Source organism: Chiloscyllium plagiosum, unplaced genomic scaffold (assembly GCF_037043375.1).
Source record: "Chiloscyllium plagiosum isolate Xiang-an unplaced genomic scaffold, Cpla_swu_hap1 HiC_scaffold_13, whole genome shotgun sequence".
In the NCBI taxonomy this organism is placed as follows: domain Eukaryota; kingdom Metazoa; phylum Chordata; class Chondrichthyes; order Orectolobiformes; family Hemiscylliidae; genus Chiloscyllium; species Chiloscyllium plagiosum.
This window is the reverse complement of record NW_028270151.1, coordinates 120889051-120902954: the sequence shown is the minus strand read 5'-3', so window position 1 is coordinate 120902954 and position 13904 is coordinate 120889051. Positions and strand designations below refer to the sequence as shown.

Below are 13904 nucleotides of genomic sequence, written 5' to 3'. Positions count from 1 at the left end.
TGGTGCATGCATCGCAGAAATGTTCCTTGGAACATTCTGCAAGTTGGTGTCCTGACTCCCCAGTGAAGAGGAGACCACATCGAAAGCAAAGGCCATAATAGGTAAGGTGTTTGGATGTGCAGGAAATACTCTGCTGGATGTGGAAGGGTCCTTTGGAAGTGAGGGAGGAGGTGTGGGCACAGGTTTTACACCTCTTGCATTGGCAAGTGAAGGGGCTGGGAGTTGGGTTGTTGGGGAGCATGGATCTGACTTGGAATTCACAGTGAATGGTCTCTGTGGAATGCTGAAAGGAATGGAGAGGGAAATATATCTCTGGTGGAATCTGATTGTAGGTGGTGGAAATGGCAGAGGATGATGCATTGAATCTGGGTGAAAAGGGAGAACTGGGGGGTTCTATACTTGCTGCAGTTGGAGAGGTGTGGTTCACTGGCAGAGGTGTGGGAAGTGGTGGGGATGGACTGGAGAGTATTGTTGACCACATGGGAGGGGAAATTGCAGTCCTTGAAACACGGGGCGTTTTGGTATGTTTCTGGAGTGTTCTGCCAGCTTGCATAATGCTTCCTTGGAACACTGCAGTAAGCATGAGACAGATGTTGGCCAGGAAACAGACTCGTGTGTTAAAGTGACAGGCAACTGGAAGTTCAGGGTCTGTTTTGCAACAGAACGTAGATCATCAGCTGCCATTTCCAGCACCTCCACTGAGATGCTGCCAGACACAGGTTCCTGTCCCCTCCATTAACAGCTATGCACCCTCCCAGCCAGATTGTTATCCACTCCTTTGTCTTTCCTGTCTCTCATTGGGCTCTGTCCCCACCTATTATTTACCCTTTAAACCCTATCTCCTGCAGTCCAAAGATATGCAGGTTAGGTGAATTGGCCAAGCTAAATTTCCCGTCGTGCTCAGGGATGTATAGGTTAGGTGCATTATTCAGGAGAAATGTCGAATAATAGGGTCGGGGAATGAGTTTGGTTGAGAAACTCTTCAGAGGGTGGGTGTGGACTTGTTAGGCCGAATGGCCTGTTACCACACTGGAGGGATTCTAATTTTCCCATCTGTTGTCGGTTCTGAGGAAGGGTCACTGGACCCGGAATGACCCTGGGTGTGTGCAGGAGGAGGAAACGGGAAAGGGGAGTTGGATCCGGTTTAGACTGGGAGGGTTTAATTACACTCTGTACATGTAGTTAGGCCTGAATTTGAAACTCTTGTCCCACGTTTACAGCAAATGGGAAAATGGCTGTGGCCCTCAGGCGATGATGGGTCCTGGGTTATGGCCACCATCTTTATTGGGGGCAAGGTACAGCGAGGCACATGGATATGTTCTCTTCCTGGGTGGGGAAGGGGTGATTTCAAGAGGAGCATTTACACACCAAACACATACCAAGAGAAGTGTTTGCCTTCACTATTCATCTTGCATTGACTGTGAGCTTTGTTTTTTGAATTCATTTTATAGAATATTAATTGAGAATAATTGAGACAGGGATCTCAAAAGCAATTTTCTATCGTCAGCAGGGTCATCAGGATCTGAATACCATTGACATTTAACTGTGGAAGGAGAAAGGTGTGTCTGTTCTTTCTGTGGGAAAGTATCTATTATTTTAAGCAAAAATTAGAAAGATGTTCAAATTAGTGGTTGGATCACCCTTGGGGTTTGTGCTCTGCAGCTGAGGAAGGAGATATTGCCCTGAGAGGAAGCACAGATTTATCCAAATTACACCTCGTCTCTTTATAGGAACTGTCAGATTTGGTCCCAGTCACCCACTTCATGATGTTAACCTGTAAACTCCTTATTTTCAATTCACTGCAAACTTCTCATTAAAATTCCTTATGGACTCAAATTCCAGCACCATTTCAGGTGGAATGTTCCAGATTCTGACAACTGTCTGTTCATTCAGAAACTGCTGAAGTCCATGTTCTCTCAGGGGTTACAAAGGGCTGAATTGAAAGATGAGGTGCTGTCCCTGAGCTCCCATTGAGATACACTGGAACAGTACAGGAGGCTGAGGGCAGTGTAGGTATGAGCAGACAATGAAAATGACAGGGCTGCACTGTGACGGCTGCTTAGCTCAATGAGAGTGTTTTGGAGTTGGATGTAAACAGACGGAGGGGAGACAGGGAGAAGGTGAACCTCAGCTTCAGTTTTATTTCAGGTCATTCAGAAATTCACATGGTCCCAATGGGAACAGCCAGTTTGTAAGTGAAACCTGCTGAGTTTTTTTTAAGTTTTTAAAAGTATAAAATGTCAGCTTAAGTAAAGATCGGGCCTTTAGATTATAATGGAAATGTTTGAAATGAAGAAAGGTTGCTAGCTCATTTAAATTCTCTTAATGAGAGTAACTAGCTGAAACTAGACAGACATTGTGACAGGAGCCCTCAGACCTGTGGTATGCTCCTGTTGTACAATTTGGGAAATAAGGGACGCTTCCAGTCTCCCTGATGGTTGTGTGTGCAGGAAGTGTGTCCATCTGCAGCTACTGGGAAACTGCTTTTCAGACCTTGAGCTGAGAGTGGACTCACTGTTGAGAATCTGCAATACTAAGAATGTTATGGACAGCACGTTTAGTGAGTTAGTCACGCTGCAGGTGAGAGTTACACAGGCAGAAAGGGAATGGGTGACCATCAGATCAAGTAAAAGGCTCAGGAAGAAAGTGCAGGACACCCCAGTGATCATTCCCCTTCTCAAACAGATATTGTGCACCGCTTGGGATTCTATAACGGGGGGAACAGGTGGAGTGGACTCCCATGGGAAATCAGCAACAGCCAGGTTCATGACACCACAGATAGCTCCGCTGCACAGAACTGGAGGAAAGAGAATGGCAGAGCTGTAGTGACAGGGGATCCACTAGTCAGGGTCAGAGACAGGCGTGTCTGTGGCCACAGACATGAATCCAGGACAGTGGAATTGAACCCAGGTCCATTTATTGATAAGTGCACAGACCAATAAAGGTCAGTGTCCCAAATGCAACCTTCAGCACTTGATCACCCTGAAGCTCTACTTTCCAGGGACTGTGCACTTGTTCTGAATCCTTCAGAAGGATTGAAGGGGACAGGGAGAAAACAGGAACAGGGTTGTGTTGTAGATCTACAAAATAACGGTCATCCTCCCCTCTCGGTCTCCCCCCTCTCTCTCCCATCCCCCATCATGCCTCTTCCCCACCACAGGGAAAAGACCTGTGTATTTACCCTATCTATGCCCCTACTGATTTTATAAACCTCTATAAGGTCATCCATCAGCCTCTGACGCTCCAGGGAAAACAGTGTATTTATCCTCTCCCTGTAGCTCAAATCCTCCAACCCTAGCAACATGCTTGTAATTCTTTTCTGGCCACTTTTAACTTTCACAATATTGTTTTGATAGGAAGGAGACCAGAATTGCACGCAATATTCCAACTGTGGCCTAACCAATGTCCTGTACAGCTGCAATATGACCTCCCAACTCCTATACTCAGTGCTCTGACCAATAAAGGAAAGCATACTAAACACCTTCCTCACTATCCTATCTACCTGCGATTCTGCTTTCAACGGGCTATGAATCTGCACTCCAAGGTCTCTTTGTTCAGCAGCACTCCCGAGGACCTTACCATTAAGTGTATACATCTGCTAATATTTGCTTTCCCAAAATGCAGCACCTCATATTTATCAAAATTAAACTCCATCTGCCAGTCCTCAGCACATTCAACCATCTGATCAAGATTCCGTTGTAATCTGAGGTAATCCTCTTCACTGTCCACTACACCTCCAATTTTGGTGTCATCTTACTAACAATACTTCCTATATTCACATCCAAATCATTGATATAAATTATGAAAATTAGTGGGTCCAGCACCGATCCTTTGTGGCACCCCACAGGTCACAGGTCTCCAATCTGAAAATCAACCTTCCACCACCACCCTCTGTCTTCTACCTTTGAGCCAGTTTTGTATCCAAATGGCTAGTTCTCTCTGTATTCCATGAGATCAACCTTGCTAACCAGTCTCCCATGGGGAAACTTGTTGAACCTTACTGAAGTCCATGTAGATCATTTCCACCGCTTTGCCCTCATGAATCCTCTTTGTTACTTCAAAAAAATTGACTCAAGTTCATGAGACGTGATTTCTCATACACAAAGCCGTTATTAATATCCAGGACTTAACTCTGTACATTGGGATCTGTGTCACCCAGTTATGGGTGTTAATGTTCTGGATAAAGTTCACGAACACCAGGTTTGTGTTAGTGACTGTGTATTGAGTCATGTTAATATCACCCACACAGGTAAGTTCCATTTGAAAGGCAGTCCCTATATCCCGAACCCCGCTGCCATCTGCTCTGTCTCCATCCCCACCATAGACAGTAAGTGGGAGGAGCTCATGGAGTTTCCATGCGAGAGAGATTGAGAAATTCTTCCCTTCTTTCCACTAGCCCACATGGTGGTAGTGTCCTTACCTCTGAACCAGGAGGATCGGGCTCAGAATTGAGTAACAGCATCTTTGACAAGGCCGAATGGAAAACGTGCCCAAGCCACAAGGCCATGCTGTCTCCGAGCTGTCCCTGCCTGAGCCTCAACAGAACCTTCCTGTAGTTTTTCTCCTGTCAGACTCTCCCATTGCTCAGTTTGTCCAGGGTCCCCTCCTACTGCTGCACTGATCCTGTACCTCACTGACCTGTCCATCCCCCAGTGTCCTCCACATTCATTCATTGTTTACAATCTCCAGCCCTGCCCCCTCCACCCTATTGGGCAGCTACTGCTGTCAATCACCCAGCTTTGTGTGTGATCTGGAGCATGTGCTGTAGGAGGGGAGACCAGTGCATGAGCGTAGTGCTGGCCAATTGTTAGTGTATGTGCAGGGCTGGTCAGGGCCAGGAGGGAGGCTGTGCGTGTGTGGGGTTAATCTGTCATTGGCAGTTTCCTCCCTCTAGGAACAGGACCCAGGGAAATGGCCCCTGCCCTGATATCGTGGTCGGCTATCGGGGGGGGGGGGGGGGGGGGGGGGGGGGGCATTTTGCAGAAAGTTAACAGAACTCGTGTGAAGATTCAGGAATGTTATGGAAAGGAACACAGATGGGCCTGCAATTAAAGTTCTACTTTGGTTCATCTTAGTTCAATCAGATATGATTTGGCCAGTGTGTGCAGGATGGTTCTCATCAGAGGGTCCGTGTGGGGGAGATAAATAAAATGTTCCAGATTGGGGAAAAAATCAGTTTGGTTCTGACCAGGAAGGAAACCCTGGGAGTTGGTAGGAGGATTCACCAACATCCAGGAGGCTCCGACTAAGACACATTGATTTGATTAGATTAGATTTCCTACAGTGTGGAAACAGGCCCTTCGGCCCAACCAGTCCACTCTGACCGTCGGAAGAGTAACCCACCCAGACTCCTTTCCCTCTGACTAATGCATCTAACACTATGGGCAATTTAGCATGGCCAATTCACCTGACCTGCGCATACTTGGATTGTGGGAGGAAACCTTTTTTTGGTTCTTAGTCTGCAGGCAGGAGCTAGAGAAGAGAGAGTGCGTGAGAACTGGGTGTGGAGGAAAAGGAGTGAGGAGATTGGTTTGGATTTCAGTTCACAGAAGAGAGCAATTGTGAGACTGAGATTTAAAACTTTGGGGGAACAAAAACTACAATTTAATACTATCACTGTCTTATGAATTTCCATCCTGTGTTAACGGTGGTGACCTGTTTTCTCTGTTGTAGGGTTCTGAAAGGGCGGATTTGTGGATGAGAAATTCAAATTGAACTTCCTGTTCAGTTTTGATAGTTACTTGATCCGTGCCGATCTGAATATCATTGGCCTTTTCATGTGGAAGGAAAGGTGTGTATTCTGTCCATGGGCGAATATTTCAAATGTCAGTGTGACTGGAAACATTACTGAGACACAGCCAAGTCCATGTTAGCGTGGTGACTGTGGAGAGAGCGTTCATTTGTTGTTTAAAGTCTGAAAAAACATGGCACATTTCCCAGGAACAATTAAGCTACAGATTTGTTTTGTATGAGGACAAGGTTTTAATTAATCATGCAACCAGAAAGAGACCAGGATACCTGCAGCATGGAACAAACGATGAAAACGGGATTGTTGTAAAGGAGTTAATTATCGGTCATGGATTGTAATCCATTGACGTTGTCACGTCAGTTCCAATGCCGTGGGGAAACACTGGAAATGTGATGAATGTAATGTAGGTTTCAGTTATTAAACTGTAAAAAGGTGCAGATGAAATTTACAGGGATGATGCCAGGGCTCAGGGGTCTGAGTTAAACGGAGAGGTTGGACAAGCGAGGATTTTTTTTGTTTAGAGCAGTGGAAACAGAGGGGGGGGGATGTTTTCTGGAAGTGTATAAGACCATGAGAGGCCTGGGTAAGGGGAATGCACTCCGTCTCTTTCCCCAGGGAATCAAGGAGTGGAGGGCATCAGTTTACGGTTAGAGGAGAAATTATAAAAGGGAACGTGAGGGGCAACTGTTTTACACAGAGGATAGTATGTATATGGACTGATCTGCCAGTGGAAGCGGTTGAGACATTTGGACAATACATGGATAGCAAAGGGTCAGAAGCAGATGGGCCAAATGCAGGGAAATGGGGTTCGCGTGGATGGACATTCTAATTGGCATGGGCCAGTTTGGGCCAAAGAGCCTGTCTCTGCTGTAGGACTCTGACTCAAAGTATATTTACTATTTCTCCCGCTATCTCTGGTAGTACCCTGATGTATTCCATCAGGGCAAAGAGACTTGTCTACCTTTAGCTCCATTAGCTTGCCCAGCTCTAACTCTCTCGTGACAATGGTTGTTTCTTGGTCCTGACCTTCCTCAGTCTCCTTGTCAATTACTGGCATATTCTTCGTATCCTCCACTGTGAAGACTGACTGCTGTGTCCTCATATTCCTGAACCCTGTTGGATAGGAATAACTAGGCACAGAACTCTGAGAGGTCTTCTTTGAGTCTTTATTGATGAGACATGGCAGTTACCTGGATTGTGTACATGCAGAACACCTCCAGGCAGCATCAGGTAACTCCCCGTCTGTCCGATGTGCCGCTCCCATTCTTATACCTTTGTGGTTTGTGGTTTTGAATGGACGTTGTCTCTCAATATTATCTCCATGGCAACGGCAGTTAAAAAGTCTAGTTCAGTTCAGCACTTTGTGGTTAAACCACATACCCCTCCCCCACGCCCCGTGGCTCAGTCAGGTATCTGACAGGCACTTCAGTTTCAATGGGGCTGTCTGTCAGGATTCTGATGTTAAAGAACTGGTATTGGAGCGGGGTGGGCAAAGTTAAAAGCCACAAATCACCAAGTTGTAGTCCAACAGGTTTATTTGGAAGTAGAAGCTTTTGGAGTGTGCTGTGATTTGTAACTTGATCAGGATTATCTCTATGGTAACAGTTAAGTACTTCAACAATTACAGAGGCCATATGTTCCCCACACAATAGGTTCCCTTCTAGCAGTGTAAACTGCTATTCTGGCCCTGGGGATAGCTACTCAATCCCATCTCGCTTTCTGTTGATCTTTAAAGTTTTTCTAATCTCCTAGTTTCTCCTTGGTCTTTATCAATTTGTATGCTTTCTATTTCAATTTGATAGACTCCCTTATTTCCTTAGCCTCCCATGGCTGATTACTCCTTTTCCTACAGTCCTTCCTTTTCACTGATATATACTTTTGCTGAGCAGTTTGAAAAATTCTTTTATATTCCTTCACTGTCTGTCAACTGTCCCACCCTAAAGTCTTTGCTTCCAGTCTACATTAGCCAACTCCTGCCTCATCCTATTGTAGTCTCCTTTGTTTAAGCACAGGATCTTGGGATTGGATTTAATCTTCCCGCTTTCCAACTGTATTCTAAATTCAACCATACTTATCACAAGTCTTTTATCAGATTACGAGGTGAGGCGATGTTACCTGGGTGTTTTGGTTTTCATCGTCAGAGACCTTGGCTTTGTAATAAAGTACAGGATAGATATTCAAAACAGAGTATTCTGGACGGTGTGAATGTACTACACAATCCAAAACCAAAAATCACTGTCTCGCCTCATTTCACATGATTTGGAGATGCCGGTGTTGGACTGGGGTGTACAAAGTTAAAAACTCACAACACCAGGTTATAGTCCCTCAGGTTTAATTGGAAGCACACTAGATTTCAGAGCGTTGTTCCTTCATCATGATCCAATTAAATCTGTTGGACTATAACCTATTTAACTCACCTCAGTTTAAAATTGAAAAATCATTATCTCCCACATGCTTCCTTACTATCTAAGTTTGGAACGCTAATCCACCTGACTATCCTGCTTTTTTCGAAAATCTCCTTTGGTGAAGGTGGTGAGTGTTCGATTCAGCTTTCCAGTTATTACCGTAAGAAGATAAGCACTGGGCACAGGAGAGGCAATGCAGCCCTTCGAACCAGCTCCACCATTTAATACGGTGATGATTGAGCTCACATCGGTCTCAGCTGGAATTTCCCACTTGCTCCCTCTCTCACCCTTCATCTCATTGCAAATTCAACATCTGTATCTCTTCAGTAAATTTGCTCATTGTCCTGGCATCCACCGCATTTTGAATAGGGAATTCCACAGATTCACAGCACATTGAGATAGGTACATTCTTCTTCATGAGAATGGAATAGAATCCCTACAGTGCAGAAACAGGGTAATCGTCCATGGAGTCCACACCAATCCTATAATGAGCATCCCATTCAGACTCACCCATTCCCTGTATTTCCCATGGTTAATGGCTTTACCTGCATAGGCATGGTCACTGTGGGAATTTAGCATCGCCAATCCACTTAACCTGCACATCTTTGGACTGAGAGATGAAACTGGAGCAACCAGAGGAAACCCGCACAGACACAGGGAGAACGTGTGAACTCCACACAGTTGCCTGAGGCTGAATCAAATCCAGGTCCCTGACGCTGTGAGTCAGCAATGCTAACCATTGAGCCACCTCTGCTAAAATCTGCTCCTGCTATTAACCTCGCCACACCCCAGTTGGCTGAATCTATATTCCTTACATCAGAAAATCAGGTTGTGGAAGCAGGTGTCTCAGTAAAACCCAGTGACAGTCCATATGTTCTGTGTGTCTGAATGGGGATCCTATACACAACACCCTCCAGTCCACACTATCCATTAACTTTCCAGAGACAGGGCTCCAGTGGCTTCATGGGGACTACAACTCCCACAATCCCAGAGGCAGAGACCACACGTGTGTGGGGAAACCTGGCACTGTACATGTACAGAATGTGGGCGGGTTTTGGAGCATGTGCTTTGGGTAAATATACTTTGCGGAAAGTTTTTCACTCTGTGATTGGCTGGAGGAGGAATGTATCTGCTCATAGTATTGATCTGTTGGAGGAGGGGGTCAAAGTGTCACTACTCCCATGTAGGACCACTCTCCATCCCCAACTCATTGTAATGGTGGGAATCAACTAATGGGAAACAAAGAAGGATCTGACCCATTCTCCCAGACTGAATGTTCCTCTTCTGTCCAGGATCTGCCACCTCCTTGTCTGTTTCTTTTTGTTTCATTCTGCTGTTACATTATTGACTTGCGGCAACTGAAGGGAAAGGAAATGAACCCAGAAAGGGTGCAGAGTCGAACCAGGGACGGGAAGTGGTGGCATGGATCTGTTTATCAGCAACTCCATGAGAATGGGGAGGGTGTACATTAGGGGCTAGCAGAATCAGAATGGTCGGAGAGAGTAAGTGGACTGGAGGGTTACAGCTTTGAGGGAAGAAAGGGGAAAAAGATATTCCAGAGAAACAGGAATTGTCTGTTCTGAATTTCTAATCTGTACATATTCCTTTATACAGGGTGCAAGATGGTGAAGATTTGCAGACTAAAATCTCAAAATCACGTGTAGATCATGATTAAGTTCACCAGCATTTGAAGAAGCAAAGATAGAGAATCACTCGGCCAAAATCCTTCAACACTCTCCTCACAGCATTTTCGATCTATCTGCACCAAATGGACTGTGAATTGTACAAGACAGCAGCTCACGACCATCTTCTCAAGGGTAACGAGAGATGGGGAATAAATGCTGGCCGAGACAGTGATGCCCATATCCTGGAAATGGTTTATTTCTCGAGTTGCTGAAACCCAGTTGATGTTACTGCAGGATGATGAGGGGTGCTGAGTGCACCCTCCAGGAGGCAGCACCATCACATTACTCCTGCCTACACCCACACAGTAACACGGCAACGTCACTGGAACAAAAGGCAGTGAAACCAAAGGGGGACTTAGATATAGTTCTTCGAGGTAAAGTCATGAAAGGGGATTGGAACACAGCAGGAACAGGAGACTGAGCTGGATGGTCAGCTGTTTCCCACTGAATGGTGGAGCAGGATTGAAAGGCTGAATGGTCTCCTCCTGCTGCTATCTCCCAGGTATGTATATAGCCATGGAGCCCGGGTAGGAAGGAGTGGGCAGGGATTCTCCAGGGGATTGCACGTCCACATCAGTTTTCAGTGAGTGTTGGTTTGATGGATTTTATTTAACTATTGTCTTTTACATTAAAAAAAAACAAATTTGCAAACCTTGTGTTAAAGATTATTCCACAATAAATAAAAGTAAAAGAATTGAAACTATCTGAACATAACAGTTTTTAAAATTTCAAGTGCCCTTTAGAAGAAAATCATGTCTATTCCTGGACACCATCACTTTCCAGTTACTCAGGCTCGAGGGAAATATTCCCTCCCTGTCTGAACCTTTGGTTTGATTTAACTGCTTTTCAGTTCTCCTTCTGTGAGCTGTGAAGCATTCTTTTTCCCCCCTTTCTCCTACCCAGACGTGTTATCACACACAGCTGAACAACCTTCCCACCATCAAAATCATCATTACCCCATTTTGCTTTTGGTTAATCACCCGCAGTAAACCACCCGTGTAAACAATTGAATATTTATAAACAAGGCCCATGACGGGCAAAGCAAACCATTACAAGTGACAGAGTGAGAAGGGACTAAATCAAAGTAGAGTTGGGGGTGAGGGGGCAGCGGTGGAGATAAAGCACTGTATCCCCTGCGGTGCCCACCTCTATCTGAAGGCATCAAGAGCATTGATACACACCACATGCTCCTTCTCCAAGGACACCCTGCTGTGTAGCCTTTATCCTCAATCATAGAATAGAATTCAAAGTTTGTGAGAAGATTTGTAGCTTGGGTGCTGTCTTTGGGCTGTGGGAGGAAACCAGAGCACCTGGAGAGGAGCCCATTATCATGGGGAGAATGTGGGAACTCCACATTGACCAAGGCTGGTCTCCAACCTTGTACGTGGTTCTGTGAAGCAGCAGTGTTACGATCATAATTTAAATCAAAACAGGTGATCATTGCTTATTGTCACATTGTTGTTTGTGGAGACTTACTGCCCAGAGAGACACCCTGAGGTTCAGAAAGTGGCAATATAATTTCTGTCAACTCCAGCCCAGTTAATGTGATTAACAACCACAACATCAGTACTCCAACAGTGTCATCATGAACAAGGTCCAGTCCTGACTCTGATGAACAGTAATGTCAGAATCAGAGTACTGCAGTGATGTGTGACCTCTACCCCACACGGAGCAGGTGGATGACCACTTACTGGACTTTCAGTTGTCTTGAAGACTCAACAAATCCCTTGTCACACAAAGAGGTGAACACTTCATACCCAGTGTGAACCCGCTGGGGTCTCAGGGAGTGGGATGAATCACTGAATCCCTTGCCACACACTGAGCATTTAAATGCCCTCTCCCCCTGTGTGGGCTCACTGGGGTCTCAGGGGGTGGGATAAATCACTGAATCTCTCCTCATACACTGAGCATCTGAATGGCCTCTCCCCTGTATGGGCTTGCTGGGGTCTCAGTGGGGCAGGATGAATCACTGAATCCCCCCTCACACTCTGACCATCTGAATGGCCTCTCCCCCTGTGTGGGCTCAGTGAGGACTCAGCAGGTGATACATTTGAGTGAATCTCTCCCCACACACTGGGAGCAAATGAATGGCCTTTCCCCAGAATGAGCTCGCTGGTGTTTCAGCAGGTCTCTGAGTGAATCCTTTCCCACACACTGAGCAGGTGAATGACCTCTCCCCGATGGGAATGCACTGATGCCTCCGCAGATGGGAGATTTGAATGAATACTTTCTCACACATTGAGCAGGTGTAGGGTCTAAATCCACTGTGCCATCTCTGGTGCCTCAGCAGATTGTAAGATCGAGTAAACCCTTTCCCATACGTGAGGCAGGTGAGCGGCCTCTCCACAGTATGAGTATGTCGGTGAGTGTCCACTGGGAGGGGTAGGTAATTTCCTTCCCCCAATCCTCATGTTTGCATACCCTCGCCCTGGTCCCGTCATAATGGTGTCTTCCCAGATCACATGACCAGTTAAATATTCGACCACATGCGAAACATGGGAATGATTTCTCTGGACTGGGAATGCCGCTTTCCCCTTCCTAATTAACAATAAGGATCAGGACCTGCGGAATTGGATGACTCTGCAGTTGATGTGATGTTAAAGCTGAGTTTCCCACCTGGGAACTCTCTCTCTGTAAAACAATTTTTCCCTATCATTATTACACCTCCCAACACCAGCATCCCTTCGGTTCTCCTGAATTTCTAAATTTGGACTAATACAATTACCTCAGTAATGTGCCTTTCTCTCATTTGTTTCTGAAAGTAAATTAGGACCATTTTGAATAACTTTGCACACTTTACCAGAAGAACCCACACCTATTATTTAAACGTTTTAACCCATGAGAAATTTATTACCTGCTCCAATGACAGTTATAATGCTCTGACCACTTCTACGGAGCCAGTGCAGGTCAATTCTAACAGTTATCAATAAATTGTACCTGAACAGGATGCCCCCACAACAGGAAGTGCTCTAACACTCAATGCCCGTAAGTTGTGTTTTTTACTTAAAGCCCCTCATGTGTCTGGCAATCTGGCAATACAGTTGAAGATATTTTATACAGTAACCTTACAGTCTCAATTGCCAGTTCCAGTCCATGAAGCAGCCAGTTACATGCACCAGTGACTTGAATTCTGTCGACAGCATTGCCCTGGCAGGAGAGATTGAAGAGCATGAAACTGTCTTCTCTGGAGTATCTAAGAAACACTTGAAATGAACAAAATTCTTTAAGAGCTCGATAGGACAGATACAGGAAGGGTGTGCTCCCTGGCTGGTGTATCTGGAATGAAGTCAGCACTAACTGTAATATCTTTACCCAGCATCCTCTTTAGCTGTATAAATGTTTAAGATGTATTTGCTGCTCTTATTCCACTCTCTTGATCACTCCCGTTTGTAACTGCTGTAGTGTTGGGGGCCATGCAAATTGATAACATTTGATTCAATCCATCCCAACACCCCTCTGTGTCTGTGTCTTTTGTTCACCGAGACCATCATTCAATCTGACCCCTTCACAATCCCTGCTCTGATATTTCCTTAGAGGGCTCAGAATGAAATGTTCACAGAAGGACAAAAGGAGGCTGATTGGCTCATCACCTCACTGAATGCCATTCTTTACCTTCACCCCATAAACCTTCCCATTCGCCCTCTTCCAATGACTGTTCAATTCGATTCTCTTCATTGTACCTGACTCACCACACTTTTTGGCAGTGCATTCCTGACCAGAAACTTTCTCTGCATGAAATTGTTTTGTCTCATGTCACATGCGCTTCCTTTGTCAATCCCTTTACATCGGTGCCTCCTCATTATTGATTCTACCATGCATGCGAACAGTTTGTCCCAATCAACTCTCACTGGATCCCTCTTGGAGGTATCTTGACCCAGTATCCCCCGGGATGGTGAATATCATCTCTTCCTGTCACAGGAGACCAGTGCGAGACCATTCAGGAGCTCTCACTGTGGGCTGTGTTCAGGACACCATCCAGCCTCACTGTACTCCAGCAAATACTCACTGGGGAGAGGCCATTCACCTGCTCTGAGTGTAGGAAGCAGTTCACTCAGATATCCAGCT

At 45.6% G+C, this 13904-nt stretch overlaps 1 long non-coding RNA gene across 1 annotated transcript; it reads left to right on the top strand.

Annotated features, from left to right (window-relative positions):
- The first annotated feature begins 1460 nt into the window (after nt 1–1460).
- On the top strand, nt 1461–10040 carry LOC148148458 (uncharacterized). Its single transcript, XR_015759080.1, has 3 exons — nt 1461–1559; nt 5674–5791; nt 9769–10040. It is a non-coding gene; the product is annotated as an uncharacterized LOC148148458 (long non-coding RNA).
- The last annotated feature ends 3864 nt before the right edge of the window (nt 10041–13904 follow it).